The sequence below is a fragment of the Chinchilla lanigera genome, unplaced genomic scaffold (assembly GCF_000276665.1).
Source record: "Chinchilla lanigera isolate Chin_1 unplaced genomic scaffold, ChiLan1.0 scaffold00047, whole genome shotgun sequence".
Classification (NCBI taxonomy): domain Eukaryota; kingdom Metazoa; phylum Chordata; class Mammalia; order Rodentia; family Chinchillidae; genus Chinchilla; species Chinchilla lanigera.
In genome coordinates, this window is record NW_004955448.1 from 8,054,836 (window position 1) to 8,074,929 (window position 20,094).

Below are 20,094 nucleotides of genomic sequence, written 5' to 3' on the forward strand. Positions count from 1 at the left end.
ATTGTTACCTATGGAATATTTTGAAGTTTACAATACATAAAACTTAAATCTCAGCACGCACGACTCTGGGGGGGAAAAGTCATTAGTCACAAGAAGAGGAAATAAACTAACTCATTAGGCCATGGCATCTGAGTCACTAAATTAATTCAGAAGGGGCTGGCTTCCTCCACATGTGGAATCCCAGGTATTCATTTATTCATCCAATTTGTGTCACGCCCTTGATAGCTTCTCCATCCGTGTGCCAGGCCGCGGATGTGCAGATGCAGAACACAGACTCACTTCTGGGAAGGAGGGGACGGCCGGCCTGCGGCTCCACGGTAAGGACGCGCTGAGTGCCCGCAGGTGGAAGTCAGGTTTTCCGCAGGCTCGGAGGCCAGCCAGGAGAGCAAGCTGCCTAGAGGCTTCCGTTTCCCACATTGCCCAGTGCAGTGCTGGGAGCGCACTTGTAGATGGTTCATTGTTGTGGCTAAGGCAGAGGACGTTTGGAAATCCTCCAGCAGCCCTGAGGCAGACGGGCACTATGACAGCCAAAAAACCGGAATTCCTGGTGTTCTCAGCGCCTCAGTATGTGTGCTCTGGCGCTGACTAATATGGCTGCAGGCATTGCACTCATCCATTCAACAGATACTTGTGTACCAGCCACGGGCCAAACACTGCTCAGGCAAAACAAGCACTTACTTCTGGAGATGGGGAGGGGGATGGATAGTATATCCACAGGGTGGTCAGTGCTATGGAGAAAAAGCAAGCGAAGAATGGGAGGACAGGGAATGGGGGGAGGGGTCGTGTGACATGAAAAGGTACTTACAAAATCCACAGTGAAGGTCCAGGTCCCCCAAGTACCTGAGAATCAGAACTGTGTCGAGTGGTGCATTGGAAGACCTATAAAGAAAATGGACAGTGGTCTGACCCCAGAGTCACTGGGAAATGGCCAGCTCAGGCCCAAACAGGGTAATGTGTGTCCTCCTCTGTCCTCAAAGAGTTTTCATATCTGGTGAGTGGCTCTGGTACAGCCAGTCTGAGACACTCAAGAGATCGTGCTGCAACGCCTATAATCCCAGCACTCAGGAGGCTGAGTCAGGAGGATCACCATGAGTTTGAGACCAGCCTGGGCTACATAAGCAAGTTCAAGGCCAGCCTGCACTACATAGCAAGATCCTGCTTCAAAAAAAAAAAAAAAGAAAGAGAGAGAGAGAGTGCTGAGTAGGAAGGAGGAGGACAGAGGCTAGGTCACTGGAATGGGCTGGGAGGGCTGGGCGCATGGAAGCAGAGGCACCACCCCCAGTGAGCACCAGGCTACCACTGGGGAGTGAGTAAAGAGAACTCAAGGTCAGGGGTAGACCTTTAGGCTGGAGCAGACGGTTGGTGTAGGGGGATGTAGGAGATTTGAAGACCCAGTCAAGGAATGAATGTTTTTCAGTTGTGTTCCAGATGTGCCTGTTCTGCTATTCGTATAACGACCATGTTTTGTTTTGTTGTTTTAACCACGAGTCAAGTAACACTAAAACAAATTACAGGTCCACTGGCAGGGCAGCTGGGAGTGGAAAAGAAGGCGAAATAGCAAGGAATCCCATTTTTCATGCCCAAAATATAATTCCCAAGCAGAAAGATACTTAATAAGGCCGTGGGCAGGGGAAAAGTGTGTACAGCACACAGTGACCAGCACTGCACGCCTTGCTGCATGAACAGCAGGGGCAGGACAACGTGTCACGTTGGATCAGAAAGAACGTGGGATGCGGACTTTGCTCTGAGTTTGGCTTTTGGCTCTGCCGTCTGTGGGCTGCGTGACTCTGAGTACATTACTGAGCCTTTGCGCCTTTGTTTCCTCAGCATAGAGAAGTGGTACAGTCCAGAGCCTGCACCAGGGTTCAGTCACATCTGCCGAGCTGGTGAGGAAACTCTGTGGGCCCTGGGGAACCTCCCTCTTCTGAGGAGCTGCAAGAAGCCAAGCACGGTGTGCTCAATAGGTGACAAAGCGTGTGTGACGGAGGAAGGATAGCTTTGAGGACACTCTGAGGACAGTGGTTGGAATCCATTTTACCCCATACCAGACCCATACCTGCTTTCTGGCCAGAGATGTCACTAAAGCCTAGAAGGGTTGTATGCTAGCACTCCGCAAGACACGGGGCTGCAGCGTCACTGTGGTGTGTGACAGGAGAGAAATCTGTCTTCTCCTCTGGTCATTCCACAGGGAGACTTTGCCCCCAACAAGGTAGCAAAGCAGAAAAAGGAACAGTGCCTGGCACCCAAACATGGATTTGCTGGTGATGCTGTACCCTGGGACTCCCCAAAAGTACAGGACGGAAGGCGCTTTCCTGGGAGCTCGATTCTGTGTGAAACGATGGTAACAAACTACAATTTAGATTATTAGAGTGGCTTTGTTTAGTCCACATCTGGTATACAATCAGGGTTCTCCAGAGAAACAGAACAATGGGAGCTACACAGATACACAAGAGGAGAGCTGTGGTGAGAACTGGCTGACACGTCTGTGGGGGGGAGGCAAGTCCCATTGGCACGCCGTCTGCAAGCCGGCCAGCCAGGGAAGCCGAGGTGGTACCTTAGTCTGTGTCCAAAGGCTGAAGGCCAGAGAACCAGGAACTGCTCTGATGCCCAAGAGCAGGAGAAGATGGACGTCCCATCTCAAGAAGAGAGAATTCACCCTACTTCTGCAATTTTGTTCTCTCTGGGTGAGCCCTCACGTTCACCCACACTGAGTGAGAGCAGATTCTTCTTACGTGGTCTATGATTTAAATGCTAATCTCCTCCAGAAAGACCCTCACAGACACACCCAGAACTAATATTCTACCAGCTACCTGGGTGTCTCTTAACCCTGTCCAGTTGATGCATAAAACTAACTATTCCTCTTGGTCAGGGAAACTTGGTTCATACCCACTGCATGGGATCCAGCAAGATCCACCCAAGCCTGAACCTGGACGTGACAAATGCACTGTACGTGTCAGATTCCCTCAGAAACCACTCAGGGAACCCATGCTACCCTTTGAAGTATGCTCAAAACAGCGGGCAGTGTTCTGAGGGGATCCATCAGCATTTCATGGCAAACATCTTCAGGTAAGCACATCTTTGAGCATTTACAATGTGCCAGTGAAATAAACCTGCAAGAAGGGACTGGAATTATCTCGGTCTTCCTCAGCACTCCACAGTTTACGAAATACTTGTAACATTTGTAATGTTCTAAAGTACGTAAAGCTATGTACTAGGATACTAGTTAGCCAGAAGTTATGCTGATTTCACAATTGGGGGGATGGCCCAGGAGTCGCGCTCAATTGTCTCTGGGTTCAGCCCTGTAACTTGGAGCATGACGTCACTCCCTCTTGACAGTTACGGAAATGGACTTTGAGAGAGCCAGCAAAGTAACTTGGCTAAGGTCATAAGCAGCAAAGCTGGGATTAAATCTCGGTCTGACTTTAGGATATTTTCTAGTATCCCACAACATACGGCCTGCAGAGTTCAAGTGGAAGTAGGAGATCAGTAACTGCAGTTTGAGAGTAAAATTCCTGACCCTACTTTTTCATTAATTCAAGTCTACAGACATTGTGATCTCCAAATAGCCAGCCTCAGGGGAGTCCTTACATCAAAGCACTCTGGGCTTATGGATCCCAACAATCAGAACCTGACTCCAAGGGAGATGCCACCAGAGGACAAAGGTGCCCCCGAGTGACTCTAAATGTTGGCTTCCGCGATTCAGTCAAAACCGTTTCCTGGGGCTGGGGATTTAGCTCAACGGCAAAGCGCCTGCCTGGCAAGCGCAAGGTCATGAGTTCGGTTCCCGGTACCGGAGAAAAACCAAAAAAAAAAAAAAAAAAAAAAAAACCGTTTCCTAATTTACACTGGACTGAGGACAAGGAAGAGGGCTGCAGTCAACCCGCCTGGCTCCTCCAGCTCTGTCTAACGCAAGTGCCACAATCTGACGCGTCCTAACTGCGCTTCTTTCTTTGGCAACTCCAGCTTTGACAAGAGAGCAAGAACATCTCCCTCTGACAGGAACAGGGTGTGAAGTGAAAGACTTCAGGGGCTGCACGGGCTCCTGACGGTTCACGAGAAAGCGCCTCCCACCTGTTCTGCACGTGCCTGTGCAGGTGAGTCACCTCACCGCCAGCCAGGCAAGTATTTTAAGAAACGAGGAGTCAAAGCCAGAACCCGTAGAGAAAGACGGGGGATGGAGTATTGCCATTAGCTTCCAGGGTGTCTTGTTGTCATGGTGCTAGGAAAATCACCTCCATTTGAGTCCCACTCAGCAGCTGTTTTGCTGGAATCTTTGCGTGAGAGGCTGGTGGCCACCCTAACACAGGCGTGGGACATGGTGTACACTCGCGTAGACCTGCAGCAGACACCCACTCCATGGGGCTCACACTGGTTGCCTGACATAGTTGAAACACTGTGCTCATGCGGATGACGGCTCTGTTCCCCCAGATCAGCTTGAAAACAGCCGGAGTGACCCTGCTGGTTACACGTACCATGGGACATCACCGGAAGCTTTGTAGCAGAGCCTGAACTGCAGGAACCCACCTCAGTCTCTGCTCCCTCGTCCCGCATGTGGCTCTGGAAAATGTTCCCATTGCCTATTTCTTAAATATTAGTTGAAGGGTCAGGTCTTACACCATCCTGAGGGGCGCGGTCAGCCAGGCCCTGGGTGTGAGGTGTTGGGAAAGGCAGATGGCTGGAGCTCACCTATCACCTCATGCTGGGGCAGGTGCATTCCACAGCCTGCTCTTGCTAGGAAGATGATTCTCCCCCCACCCCACCCCACCCCCCGCCCCACCTGACACCACCCCAGGCTTTCCAGGCATTAACACTGCAAAGTTCCTTGTATCTGACTGAAGGGGCGGGGGCGGGCATCCTCCGGGAAGGAAGGTGGTTCTGAACAAAAGCACATGGGTGACGGTGCTGGAGGCCCCACGCAGACCTCACATGGGGCTGGCTTCCTGACTCCCTTCCTCCCTCCTCTGCCCTTACCTGGAGACCACAGTGTCGGTGGGGGGGGGGGGGGGGCTGCCTTGCTTCCTGGCTTTTCCTGAATCCCCTTAAACTAAACTTTCATATGAACCTAAAAAGCCAGCAAACTCCTTAGCAGGACCTCATGCTTCCCTCCCCCCAAATTCTGGCTCAGGTTTGGCGCAGGCTTATTTTTATTAAGGGCCCAGGTGATTTGATTGCAGGTGGTCCTGGACCAACTTTGAAAAACTTCAGTGCCGAGACAAGTTGGCGGGTGTGTGGGAGACATCTGATAGCGGTGGTAATTCACCCAGTTTCTAAAAATAGTGCTATGAGCTCAGTTGTGCCTCCACCACATTCGCATATTGAAGCCCTAACTTCTAGTTCCTAGGTATGTGACTGTATTAGGAGATCAGAGCTTCAAAGGTGCAATTAAGCTAAAGTGAGGCCATTACGGTTGGCCGTAATGCGATATCACTGGTGTCATTAAAAGAAGAGTTGAGGGCCAGGGATATAGCTCAGCGGCATAAGCCCCTGCCTGGCAAGCACAAGGTCCTGAATTCGATTCCCAGTACCAAAAAAAAAAAAAAAAAGAAGAGTTGAAGCCAGGCATAGTGCTGCATGCCTGTAATCCCAGCACTCAAGAGGCTGAGTCAGGAGGGTCGCTGTGAGTTTGAGGCCAGCCTGAACTGCATAGTGAAATCAAGGCCAGCCTGAACTGCATAGTGAAACCCTGTCTCAAAAAAAAACAAACTGAATACAACACAGACACACGTAACGGGCATGTAACAGGGACCTAGAAACCAGGCCTGCACATACCCAGTGGGTTGCTAAAAGTAGGACAAAGCTTGGTATTTCTGCCTTCATCTGATACATGTCTTCCCTGTTACCTTAAAACTTTGGAACAGGTCCCTGATTAGTTCCGCACATAGACCTGTTAATCACTAAGAGAGTGCCTGTGTTTCACAGTTTATTATCCCTAAATTTGCCTAACTTCTCTCATCCCCCTCATGGTTGAAGATACCAAGATAAAAGGAATCAGAGTGATTTTCAGGATTTGCAGGGACATCTAATTACCAGATAGAATATCCAGTCCCAGACCTACCCTGGAGGGAATGTCTAGAAGTCTTAAGTCATTGCCCTAAACCTGCGACCACCTCGGATTTCAGGAAGAGCAGAACCCTGAAGACAAGTCCATGATGTCATCATCCCCCAAGTGGGAGCAGTTCCCCATGACACGAACTGAGACTACAGTACCCCCAAAGCAGGAGCCCTCATCTCACGATGGGAGCAGAATTGCCCCCTCAAGCCATGATGGCTCCCTAGAACCTTGAAGAACCGGTTCTGAGACACAGACCCACCAGGCCGGGACTTGACTAGCATTATCTGTGCTATGCACATCCCCAGCCCTTGCTTTTGTTCCCCTTTTCCATAATCCCCAAATTTCTATCAGCCCCACTTTCAAAGACAGATCTTGAATCTCTCTGTGCATCCCAGCGTGGCACGCTGATTAAAGCTCCTGCTCCATTCTCATCTCCTTGATGGGCATTACAGGAGACAGGCGGCAGCTGAGTCTGGTCTGTGGGGACTCCGGGAGATGGGGCTGTTATCCTAAAACTCCAACAGGAAGAAAAACAGAGGGAGAGGATGACCCTCTGCAAGCCAAGGAGAAGAGGCGTCAAAAGAAACCAACCCTGTTAACACTTGACCTTAGACTTCGAGCCTCCAGAACCTCAAGAAAGTTAATTTCTGTTGTTCACTCATGCAGGCTGTCATGTTTATTATGGCAGCCAGAGCAGACCAATACAAATTCAGAGCCTGGTCTCACTCCATAATCATCTCAGAAGGTAGGGATTCCCTCAATACAGTGTACATCAAGGCTGGTGTACAGAGCAGTGGATGAGAGCCCTGGACCCAGAGTCGCAGGGGTAACATGATCTACACAGAAAGTGTCAGAAGGCATCTGATGTCAGATGTCCCTGTGCTCAAAGACCGGTCTTCTCCCCTGATTTCAGACAGGAGGTATTATTTTATTTAACATGGATCTAATGTTTATGACGTGCGAAGTACTATTCTAGGCTTATACACGTTAACTCATTTAATCCTCACTACTGCCCCGTAACACATGTGCTGAAGGTTCATAATCCCATATTTAAACCCTTGGGTCCGCACTGTTTGGCAGATCAGAATGTCATACAATGCATGCTGTGGCGTCTGCAACAGTACCCTGTAATCAAACATGCTACTGTGTCTGAAAGTGTATATACTGCATAAAGACTGCGGGTAGCCTGCTGTTAAGAATTTTGCCACGCACAGTGATACATGCCTGTAATTCCAGCTACTCAGGAGGCTAAGTCGGGAGGCTCAAAAGTCCAAGGCCAACCTGGGCAATTTAGCAAGACTATTTCAAAATAAAAACTAAAGAGGGCTGGGACTGCAGCAGCTCAGTGGTAGAGTGTTTGCCTAACATGGGCAAGCCCCTTGGTTCAATCCCCAGTGCGGGAGGGAGGGCGGGGGCCAAGGGCCAAAGACAGGATTGTGGGTCATTTGTGCTTATTCTTATTTCAGGCCAGGTTTTGCTGTTGGATGAGTTATAAATTCAATTTTTGGAATTCAGAGCTTTTAAGATTTTGAAACTGTGGACCCCGAATTATCTCCATCTTAGAGATGAACAAGCAGAGGCCCAGAGAGTGTAAACCAACTGTCACATCTGAGAACTCACCAGAGGTGGGGCGGGCTCCCTACCCAGGTCACGCGGCCCTAGAGTTCATGTTGCTCGTGCCCACCTGGCTGGGCACCTCTGGGATGCCTCCTTGCTGAGCCTGACCTGTCAGTAGAAGGCAGGTCATGCCCTGCTGTGTGGATCAGATCCGCTGAAGGTTGACTTCTCTTATGGTTTGAATCGTGTCCTCCAAAATTCATATGTTGAAGCTCCTAACCTCAGCATTTCAAAATAAAAACCTTCTTCTGAAATAACACCACTGAAGATATAAATAGCAAAGACAAAGTCGTTAGAGTTGACCGTGATCCAAAACAGCTGGAGTCCTTATAACAGGGAGAGATTCACACACATCCCGCCCACGGGGAGAAGGCAGAGACTGATGCTTTTACAACTAAGGAAAGCCAAACGTTACTAACTAGCCCTGGAAGCTCGGGGAGAGGGGCAGGGGGCAGACCCTTCCCTCGGAGTCTTCAAAAGGAGGTGACCCTACCAACCCATCGATCATGGTCTTTCAGCCTCCAGGACTGTGGGACAATAAAGTTCTGTTATCCAAGCCATGCGGTATGTGGAACTTTGTTACAACTCTCCAAACTAATTCAAGATCCTTACCCAGCCTTGTATTCTCAGTGCAAGATCAGTAAAAGGTAACTAATCATACTCATTATGACTGAGGCCCCGAGTTTTAAATTTGTATGTCTGTATATTTTTATTTATTTGTTTCCTTTGTGATGCTGAGGATCAGACCCAGGGTCTTGTGCATGCTAGGCAAGTGCTCTACCACTGAGTTGCATCCCCAGCCGCTCACTGAAGAATGATTCTTCAATGAAGAATAAAGTCAATGAATCAGATTATCACTAAGCCTCTTCCAAGTTGGAGGTGTTATTTTCTACATTTTTAGCATAAGGATAATTCAACTCCACCTGTACCAATGGTCTGACTCTTACTGCATTCTTTGTTGCTGTGTTATGGATGGGTAAGTGGAAAGGTAATTTTTTTTTGTAAAGGCAATATTAAAAAGCAAAACAGCTTCTTTCCCTGTGCTGGGGCTCATAGCCTTGTACATTAAAACTAAACTGTGTGGGTCTTAACTTGTCACCCAGTGCCCCTGCTCATACTGTGAATTCACTGGGTGCAGGGCTTTTCTGAATCTCTTCTGCTTGTGTCCGCAGGATGCTGGCGTTAAACCCGCAGCATAAGTTAGGGCTACAAACATTGCAGAGGAAGGAGAAACCTGAGAAGGAGGTGGTTTTCTGTGAGTTCCAAGTGTGTCGCTGTGACCTGGGAAGTTTAGGCTCTTCATGTAGAAGTATGACCCCTTCCTGAGTGGTAAAAGCTGCTTTAAGAAAGTCCAAAACGCCATGGAATACTTTTCTGTCTGAAGAGCCAGGTAGGATTGGGCTCTTTCCAGGAAAGAGGTTAAACGCAAAAAGGTTTTCTCAGGCTGTAGTGACAGGAATCCCACTCGTCAAGCTGGTTTGGAGCTTTAAGCCTCTTCTTCTCTTAAAATGCGACCATATCAGTTCAGAAAATAACTCTCTGGGGGGTACAGCCCCAACTCCCCATCTGTGGCATCGGGACTTGAATGGCTGCATGTGTTCAGAGGGTGGCCCTTGGGCTTCCCTCCGGCGCTGGCTTGGGCCTGGCCACACAGTGTGTTCTCGAGTCCCCTCCCCAGCTCCCTGGCCACTCGCAGCCTTTCTCCCAGCGCCTTTCCGGGAAGCATTTCTGCACTACCCCACGGGGCCCTTCACAGCTCCGCGCAGCCCAGGCCTGTCTCACAGTCAGCATTCGCTTAAAGCGTTTTCATCTCTGCTCCCTCTTCCTGGTTATCCCACCCCAGTGGCTGAAGAAGCATGTCTTCTCCTATGTGGTCCATAGAGTTCTGTTGGGATACAAAAATGGTTGAAGTGAGGTGGGTATCAGTTTTGAGGATCTCATGTTGATGCTTCTATTCCTTGCCAGCATGGGAGATTTAATTAAAGTAGACAAAATGTCTAATAGATTGAGGCGCTTGGGAGTAGAGACAATATCTTGTTCCTTTTTGAGTTCTCTGTGCTTAGCTCCAAACCTGGCACAGAATAGATGCTCAATAAAATTACTTCTTAAATGAAGGAACTTTACTTTTCTTTTTCTACAGAGAAGTACTCTTCTGGTAAGTATTAAGTCCAAGCATCATGACCAGGCAAGGTTTGAAGATGGTTCTGCTTCCTAACCGCTGTCATGGGTCATGTCCAACAAAAACGTCCTACATCAGGAGGCAGAAGATACAAAGTCCCGGATTTGCTTGACGATCACCCAAAAGCCCAGAGTCTGCAACCTCTCCATGGCTCTGTGTCCTCCCTGCAGGTAGTAGTGTCTGCTCTGCCTGCCTTCCTGGATGGGCCTGAGAACATGACGAGAGAAACACTGAGGTGTCACTCAGTGGGAGGACACTGCCCTAGCTATACAAGTGGCCCTGAGTTCAACCCCTGCACTACAAAACATTTAAAAGTGACAAAAGAATAAATATGAAAGTTCCCTAAAAGTTTCAAAGACCACACTGAAGGTATTACTTTTATTATTGATTTTTTTTTTAGTACCAGGAATCGAACTCAGGACCTTGTGCTTGCCAGGCAAGCACTGTGCTATTATTGTTATTAATACTACAGACAATTGTAGAGCTGAGCTGCTCATAATTATTTTTTACTACGTTAATCTTTTTTCTTCAAGAACCAAAACCTAGCCAGGCGTGGTGGTGCACGCCTGTAATCCCAGCACTCGGGAGGCTGAGGCAGGAGGATCATTGTGAGTTCGAGACCAGCCTGGGCTACAAAGTGAGCTCAAGGCCGGCCTGAGCTGCATAGTGAGACCCTGTCTCAAAAAAAAAAGAACCAAAGCCGAGTTTACCTCCTATCCCTGCTGCAGAAATATCCTTCCTGGAGAGGCCACACGTGCCAAGTACTTGTCTCTTTGGACCTCCATCATCTGCTTGGTCAGCAAACATATTCTACATCACAGGTGCCAAGTAAAAAGCGAAGGCACAGAAGCCTGGCTGCAGAAGAGCTGCTTCCTCATGGAGTTTCTGTGCCTCGGTCATCCAGACTAGAAACACGACTGTGCTCTACAGCATCCTTGAGCAGCTACGGAGTCCTCAGCCCCAGAACAGGTGAAGAGGGCGAGATGACATTAGGGGCAGCAGCCAGAGGCCAGTGGAATGCAAGCGGTAGCCCAGGCCTCCTGAGTCCAGGCCCGACCTTCCTCCAGGCCTGTCCCCTCTCCCCAGAGGGGGTGGTAGGTGGTGCTTTGCTTCCCTGTGGATCCTGGTGCAGATGCTGTTGCTAAGGTAACCAGTGATGAGAAAACAGAAGCAGCCCTGGGGTCCTGCTGTTTCACTTGTATGTCCGCACAGTTTCCTGTCTCAGGCAGAGAGATGCAGTCGGGCTTATTGATCCGGGCCGAGCATGTGTGCGGGCCTGAGGAGAGATGCCTGACCTGCGCGGCAGCCCGTGCTCTCCAAGCACTCTCCCCGGGGCATGTTTCTGGATGAGAAGTTGAAACCGGGGCAGATGCTGAGGGATCGAAATGACTACTCAGTGCCAGCTGTCAGGATGTGGCCTGGCTGAATTCACCCACTGCCCAGACGCTAGCTGTATGGCCTCGGTTTGCTTGGAACATCTGTAAAACAAAAGGGCTGCAGGCATGAACTCAGCTCTGAGTTCTGTGGCTCTGACTTCCCTGCTTTCTCCTGAGATAGCCACTCCCTCCCAAGCTTTCAGAAAAGGACCCTTTTCAAGGAGCTGTTTAATTCCATGTGGTTGATTTTCTCTTGCTCCTGGGATTTGCTGGCTAATGAGCGCATCATCCCAGGGGCAGGAGAAAATCAACCACATGGAGCTATTCAAAATAGCTCCGCAAAGCCGCGGTGTAAAGGCCTCCCTACCCTCTTTCTTTTTCGGCAGTAACTTGGTGGGCCGGAGGCAGGATTTAGACTTTGAGGTCTGAGTCTTGATCCCCCTTCACTAGCTCAGGCTTCTCCCAGACCCTGCGGAGCCAAAGCTCTCTGACCAGCTCCCAGAACCCATCTACTTCCTCCAACCCACACCCCAAAGAAAATAAGACCCAAAGCCAGAGTCCCTGAATGCACCCTCTGCTCTCTGTCAGGACTAGCGCTGGTGGATCTGCTAAGGGATGTTAAGCGCACGAGGGCGCATTTAGTGAACCAATGTGGGTATCTGACAGAGGAGGACCAGATCGTGGGGAACAGCTGAATCCAGTGTAAGCTGCAGAAAGGAGGGGAGAGGGGTGAAAAACAGTGCCGCTTTCAACTGTGCCGCTTTACAGCATCATAAATAAACCTGATAACTTTTTCCTGCACTCCTGCCCTCCAGCGGCCCCTGTAAGCGAGCACATCCATATCTAAGGCTGGATTTCACTCAGGGACTCTGACTTTGGGTCTTATTTTCTTTGGAGTGTGGGTTGGAGGAAGTAGATGGGTTCTGGGAGCTGCTCAGATGGCTTTGGCCCCACAGGGTCTGGGAGACGCCTGAGCTAGTGAAGGGGGATCAAGACCCAGACTTCAAAGTCTGAATCTTGTCTCCTGCCCACTGAGTTCCCGCCAGAAGAGAAAGAGAGGAAGGAGGCCTTTACACCACGGCTTTCCACAGTGGACTGCTGGCAAATCAACCAGAAAAAGCCCGCAGGAAACAACTGGTCCAAAAGGCATTCACAAGGGTGCAGCCTCTCCTGGCAGGGTGGGAACACCCCATCACTGGAGGCCTGGTACGTTGGCACTCAGGAAATTGACCCTATTGGGAGTCCACTGAACCTCCGAGTCCCCACCTCCCTTTTCAGTGTGTGGTGCAAGAAATTGCTCAAAAGTTCAAACAGATTTGTGCTTCCAGAGTGTAGCTCCTGGTGCTTTGTGAATAACAAGTGAAGCCTATTTGGTTGCACGTTTTGAAGATAAAACCTGTGTGCTATTCATACCAAACACATAACAATTATGCCAAAAAGATATCCAACTAGTATGGCACATACACGGAGAGCATGCTTAAGAATCCAGTATGACATCCTGGTGTGATTGCACACGACTTTAATCCCAGCACTTGGGAGGCTGAGGCAAGAGGATCGCCATGAGTTCAAGGCCAGCCTGAACTGCTTGGCAAAAGAATCCACTATGATAAGATGGACTTGGGGCACACACCTGTAATCCCAGCACTCAGGAAGCTGAGGCAGGAAGATCACCATGAGTTGGAGGCTAGCTGGGGTACATAGTGAGTTTAAGACCAGATTGAACTACAAAGTGAGAGCCTGAATCAGAAAATAAAATAAAACCAGTACAATGAGAAACATTTTATTCTAAAAAAATGTTTTTGCTCTTCTTCCTAGTATTGGCAGTTCTGAATGTCAAAATTTTTCTCTCCATGGAGTCAAAATGTACCTAAGTAGATGATTGTCTAGCAGCAATCAAGTATTGGCAGTTTTTCCATTTTCATCTGTGTGTGAATTTTTAATACAAACAGGATGTGAAGCATTAATTCAAGTGAAAACGTGGTAGTGAACAAGTTTCAACAGTGCCGCTTTACAGCATTATAAATAAACCTGGTAACTTTTTCTAGACATGCCAGCACTTGGATTTTTAAAAAGAAGTAAATTTGCCAGGTGTGGTGGCTTTTAACCTGTAATCCCAGCACTCAGGAGACTGAGGCAAGAGGATTGTTGCAAGTTCAAGACCACCCTGGGCTACAAAGTGAGCTGAAGCCTAGCCTGAACTGCATAAGGAGACCCTGTCTCAAAAAAGACAAAAAAAAAAAAGTAAATTTCTGGGCCGGGGATATAGCTCAGCGGCACAATGCCTGCCTGGCAAGCTCGAGGTTGTGAGTTCGATTCCCAGTACTGAAAAAAAAAAAAGAAAGAAATTTCTTACTGATGGCCAAACAGAAGCCTGCTCCCTCTCCAGCTGACCACTTGCACTCACCCAGCACTCATTTCACAGCTCCCTCTGCCCAAAGCTACACCCAGCTGCTCTCTGCATGTGGCCTTTGCTTATGGCCTTTGCTTTTCTCCCTGTCGTTCTTTACTTTGCTACAGCGGTATTCAGGAGGGCACACTGGCTGGAAACAGAGGTCCATGCCTGCAATCCCAGCTACACAGGAGATTGAGGCTACAAGTTCAAGGTCAGGCTGGGCAACTTAGCAAGTCTCTGTCTGAAAATAAATTTTAAAAATAAAAGGGATTAGCCAGGCATGGTGGTGCATGCTTGCAATCCCAGCACTCAGGAGGCTGAGGCAGGAGGATCATTGCGAATTCGAGGCCAGCCTGGGCTACAAAGTGAGCTCAAGGTCAGAGCCTGAACTGCATAGCGAGACCTTGTCTCAAAAAGACAAAAAATAAAATAAAATAAAATAAAATAAAATAAAGGGGATGGTATGCAGCTCAGTGGTAAAGCTGTTGCCTGGCACATGAAGGCAGGGGCCTAGGCTTAGTCCCCAGTGTACAAGACACTGGGAGTATGTACACTGGCGGCAAGTTCAGAACACAGCTCTTATGGGCCAGGGTGAAGGCCAATGCAGCTGAGATTCCAGAGCAATGGGAGTCAGGCTCCCCGTCCACGGCGCTCCTGCTTCCACCGCTCGTCTCCTCTTCCCTCCGTTGCTCACTCGTTCTCTTACGTCGCGCTGGTTTCCTCCACGTTGCAGGTGAACTGCACACGCACAGCCACACTGCTCCCGAATTTAACATCTCCGTTAAAGGAGCGACGAGGCTATGCGCGTTAAAGGACAGTCTTTGTAAGGGTCAACGTGGCCATGCGTGGTCAGGAGCCACCACAGTGACAAAGAAGTGAAGACAAGGTCAAAGCAGGCGGCCCTGTGTAGGACACAAAAGAGACTTTCAGCCTATGGCTATAGCCTCTGAATCTGAATCAGAAGCTACGCAAGGTCGGGCCTGGAGGGTACTTGGATGGGGGAGAGGAGATTGTCAGAAAAGAGGAGCGAAGCCCTGAGCTGACAGTTCCGTGGCGACTTCACGAGGGCTCGCTCCAACTTCCAGGCCTGACCCAACCGTGGCCTTCTCCAAAGGCCTGCCACCTCCGCGTGGGCTGGGGACAACGCCCGCCCTCCCCGCCTCCCCGAGTCCCGTCTGTGCCTCCCCGTGCACTTGGCCCCTGTCCCTCAGGTACTGGCCTTTTCAGTAACTTTTGTTCTGTAAATGCGAATATGTGCTCATTAAAGGAAAATTTAGAAACATGGCTAAACAAAAGGAAAACAAATTACTCAGAGGTCTCTTGGCTAGAAGTAATCACGCAGCATTTGGGGACGGGAGCGACATTCAGATCTGCGTCTTTGTTCTCCGCCTGCATCCAGCTCTCAAAAGGCCGCATCTGAAGCTGGCCTCCTCTCTGTGCACCCTGAAAGCCAGCCCGTGCCTGCCTTGCCACAGGGGCTCCATCACGTACCTTTAACAGGAAGAGGTGTAAACAAAGGGATGAGTTAACAAGTCAGAGAAAAAAATTCTCAAAGGTGTCCCAGAGGAAGCACCAAGAGAAGGAAAGAAAGGCATGCGGTTGCAGAGGGCGTGTGCAGCCCGCCCTCCCTGCCCTTCCCAGCCTGCTCGGCCCAGGGCAGGGTCCGTGCCAGGAAGCGAGTGGCACCCGGCGGCAAGCACGCAGGACCTAGTCAGTGGGCGTTAGTGGGAATGTCGAAACTGCAGCCCCATCCCACTGGGTGACTTGGAAATGCCAGCTACGGCTTAGAGCAGAGATGGCGCATGGAAACCACAAAGTCAGGGTCACCGCATGCATGCAACGTTTTAGGCTCAGCGGGCAGTCTGGCCAATTCAAAGCCTCGCGTGGATGGGTTCCGGGAAATCTGATTTTAGCAGTCCCGCGGACACAGGAGTGTGTCCCCATGACTTGCCCCTCACTGGGTTGAAGATTACCATTGATTTATCTGGAACAGAAACAGCAGGACTCCACATCACATCTTGGAAGGAAGCCTGGGCAAAGGCAGAGAATTAGCAGATCTTTATTATTAATTCCAACACCATAACTCCCCGTGGGTCTGTGCAGTAAATCACAGGCTCTCTTAATGGGAATTTCTCCATGGTTAAGTGGAGCTAATGTTTTTATATGGGGCAAGTCCTCATTCTCAATTATAAAGGCAGCCTCAAGAATCACAAGTATTCATTAATCATACCCAAGTCCAGAATACTGTATATGCTGCAGAGGACGTAGAAGAAGTAGGACAATCCCTGCATTTCACGTATTTCGGCACCATACATTTACTGAAGCCCTTCTACATCTCAAATGCTATGCTACACGCCGGACTTTATAACATATTACAGTTACCATTCCCTTGTAAAAGTGGAAATGTGAAGCTCAGGAGGTTAAGGACTTGCTCCACTTGCCCACGGTCTCTTACACAGTTTGTAAGATTTACAGAATTAGAAAAAGGGAAACAATCTAACAGTTTATTACCATTTTAGTGCCATTAGAAATCCCCAAACCTGGCTTGGTGGTGCATACCTGTAATATCGGCACTCTGAGGCAGGAGGATCATAAATTCGGAGTTCAGCCTGGGCAGCTTAGCAACCTATCAAGACCTTGTCTCAAAGTGAAAAATTAAAAGGCTGCAGATACCGCTCAGTGTAAAGGTCCTCAGTACAATCTCGAGCGCTGGAAAAAATAACAACAACAGCAAACCCAGCCAATATTTGCAAGAACCTCTGTCTCTTTAACCAGAATTAGGCACACCTTATGCCAGGGGAGGAGGAAAGATGTTTGTACCATTTAATCTGTGTCTCTAGCTACTCCCCCAAAGCCTCGTGCAGTCATAGGTGGGGCTTTTTCAGAGGAACCCTGAATCTAGAGTGTGTGACTGATTCATGGTGCAAATGATTCAGGGTGCTTGGATTAAGGAGGGGTGATTACTACATGAGTCCCCTGATGGGTTTGGCACCTCCCGAGTCCCAGCAGCCTAGACAGAGTATAAAAGGGGCAGGAGAAAGCTGGTAAGGCTCCTTGCTTGCTTTGCTGCCTTCTGCACACCATGAACTATTTCTCCTCTGCAATTCCCCGCTGCCAAGCCATCCCGCCTTGGAGCCAGCCAACTACAGACTGAAACCTCTACACACTGAGCTTAAATAAACCTTTCCTCCTTTAACTGTGGGTGTCTGGCATTTTGTCTCAGCAACAAGAAAAGTCACTAAGGTGCTGTACCAGCAGTGACCCTCCCGGAAGAGCCTGACGTGTGAAAAGCCAAGTTTCCACTGGTTGTTGCCCTAGACTTTTCACAGTGGCCTGTGGATGCCTGTCCTTTAGGAGGCAAGGCACTGGTACAGGGGCTGATCATAGGCTCACAAGCATCAGAGGTGAGCAGGAGAGAGCAAGTTTTGGTCCCCTGGCAGGGCTTTGCTTCAGACCGTAGTGTTTTTCCTTCTCAACCTGCGAGCAGCCTCTGCTGCTGAAGGAAGGGAACTTCAACTCTGGAGTCTTGCAAGCAGGATTTAAACCCCGGCTCAGCCTCTTGGATGCTGCATGAGGCAGAACACAATTCTCAGCCTGAGACTTCATTTTCTCCCGCACCAAATGGAGGCACTCCCTACCCTGCAGAGAGGCTTAATGGAGGCAGCGCCTACCCTGCGGAGAGGCTCAATTAGGTAGAGTACGCACGACGTCTGCTGCGTAGTAGACGCTCAATCAATAGTAGCCATGATTTTGGTCCAAACTAAATTTCCCCCAAGAAATGGAGCCATGATTTTTTTCAGCCACGTACTAGCAAGGATTTATTAAAGTCCTATTTTTTAAGCAAGAAGATTGATGAAGGTTGTGAGACAGCCTCCCATTCTCTCTAGGGGTGAGGGATCTAGACAGGGAGTAAATAAACCCATGGCAATGGACAACCCTCCAACGACTGGAGTCTCTGAGATACAGGAAGCGAGAGATAAAATTCTCCTGGGTGCCTGTCGCTTTGGAGATAAAGGCAGTGAGTGTAGGCAGACGATCGCCCGAGGTGGTCCCTGGCTCACACTCCTAGGGTTGCATTCCAGGGAGCCCCTCCCAGGCCTGTTTTCCACTCCCTGTTCCTTACCTCTTTGTCCCTAGAGTTTGCTTTCCCACTTGCTCAGGCAGGTATTTTCCTTCCAGAGAGCCTGCAAAGGGCCCAGAGCATCCTCAGGTTATCTTTCCCAGGGCCTGGCTGGCTGCTTGCTGGGTTCTGACCTCACCTCTGGCGACAGTCTTATCAGGTGCGGACAGAAGTGGCTCCCCTGCTCTGCGAGCTCCTGGCCCAGGCTTGTCCCCTCATCCAGCCCCTTGCTCTATGGCCAGACACTTCTGGGACTTGATGCAGTGGTCATTTGCCAAATCAGGAGTGACCACAGGAGTCTGCAGCTCAGCAGCGAGGCCCAGATCCGGGGAAGAAGGGTGAGGCTTGTGTCAGTGCTGACAGAGAGCAGAGCACAGCCTGAGCTCTGCCAGGCAGGAGACAGGGAGAGGGATGAGGTCGGGGGTGGGGACAGCAGCTCTGCCCAGCCCCTCCTCATGGGGACACGAGCAAAGGGCGGCGGGCTGTGATGGGGCCTTAGCCTCCCTTGAAGTTATTTCCTTCCGGGGAGCATGGAGATCCAGCTGAGCCCAGTCCTTTGCGAAATGGGTCTTGGATGACTGAATTAGAAGAGAACTCACAGGAAACGAGGGAGGCAGACCTGGCCCCTTCTGTCCTTGGCACCTGGGCACGCGACCAGCTGCTCTGTGTCAGCCCACGGTCCGTGATTTGAAAGGACGTTGCATTTACATCGCAGCACCAGTTTGTTTAGGTTTGTCCGCTTGGGTCTCTGTGGGGTTAATGGCCTGGGGTGTGGTGGGGTGAGTGAGCATTTAATTAGAATTCATTCCAGGGTGGCCCCTTTGTCCTGCTGGGTCAGCTCCAGTCCCTTGTTTGTTTGCACTGGGACTCTTGCTTTTATTGGACTTGGTAGCCTCTGTCAGTAAATGATGACTTCTTTAAATGATCTCCAGCATCACAGTTCCCAAAAGTTTCACACCTCAGTGTTTTCACAGTGCAGGGCCTGCAAGGCACGAGGGGTCGGAGCCCGCCTCACCATGGAGACTGGCAGCCAAGGAGCACTAAGTGGTCAGGTCTTTTCCTGGGATGGAAGGACAGACGTGTGGCTGCCCAAATGCGCTAGTCCCCCGTGAGCCCCAGCTAGGAATCAAGCCTTCAGAAATACATATATGTAGTAGCCTGCCTGTAATTCTTGCCCTCTGAGAGGATGGAATCACAAGTGTGAACCAGCCTGGGCAACTTAGCTACGAGTGAGAACACATTTCACAATAAAAAATATAAGAAGGGCTGAGGATGAAGTTCCATGCAAAGGGCCTGGGTTCAGTGCCCAGTACTGCAGAAAGAAGGAAAGAGAGCAGAGCGGCTGACAGGTGTGCAAAATGATGGACTACAAGGGTGTTCCTTGCCGCACAAGACTGGGAACAATCTAAATGCCCACCAGTAGAGGCCTGATTGGATAATCTATGGTTTCTGCATTCAGTGGCACGCATCAACCTCTCACACGGTGATGGGGGAAAACGCATGGCTACCTAGGCTCAGAACTGTACACCATCCTTTGTGTAAAAAAAAAAAGATGCGGAGGTGCATGTGGGAAAGGGAGGATACAATGTATTTATGTACTTTCTTCTGCACAATCTATATAGGGTGGACTCACAAACTGGCCGTGTTGTAATGTTTTTACTTCTCCAGGATGAAGTGCGGCTGGCCTGGTGCCGGGGATGTTAGCGGGTTGTACCCAGACCCACCTAGGCTGAGTAGCTCGCAGCCAGCGCTGTTGGCCCCAGGTACATTGCTGTGGGTGGCTGAGATGGCTGGGACGGCTCTGGCTTCTCTCCGTCCTCTCCCGGATCTCTGTCTTTCTCTTACGGCAGTGTCGGGGCCTCCAGGGACCAAATAGCAAGCCCAGGGCACCCACTTTAAACCTTCACCTGCCTGTTTGCTAAATTCACCTTGGTCAACCAAGTCACTCAACCAAGTCCCAAACTCAAGTTAGAGAAATGGACTCCATTTTTTTCCTGTGCTGAGAATCAAACCCAGGGCTTTGTACGTGCCAGGCAAGCGCTCTACCCCTTAAACACCCCTGGCCCACTGAGCTGCATCGCCAGCCCTAGACTCTGTTCCTTAATGAGAGAAGCTACAAAATATTGTGGCCATTTATTTTAATCTACCTCATGAGAGGGCACAGGTAGGGAGGCGAGAGCAACATTTCTCTTTTAAATTTGAGTCATGTCAACATTACCTACAGCAATAACTAAAATTTTACAAATTAAAATAGATTCCCTGAGATTAGCTTCAAAATAATTTATTTGGTCCCAGCTATGGTGGCACAGGCCTGTAATACTAGCACTTGGGAGGCTGAGGCAAGAAGGTTGCTGTGAG

The 20,094-nt window shown here is 49.7% G+C and overlaps 1 long non-coding RNA gene across 1 annotated transcript; it reads left to right on the forward strand.

Moving 5' to 3' along the window:
- The first annotated feature begins 209 nt into the window (after positions 1-209).
- LOC106149511 lies at positions 210-10,339 on the forward strand. Its single transcript, XR_001235755.1, has 4 exons — positions 210-317; positions 1,828-3,066; positions 8,842-9,059; positions 9,810-10,339. It is a non-coding gene; the product is annotated as an uncharacterized LOC106149511 (long non-coding RNA).
- The last annotated feature ends 9,755 nt before the right edge of the window (positions 10,340-20,094 follow it).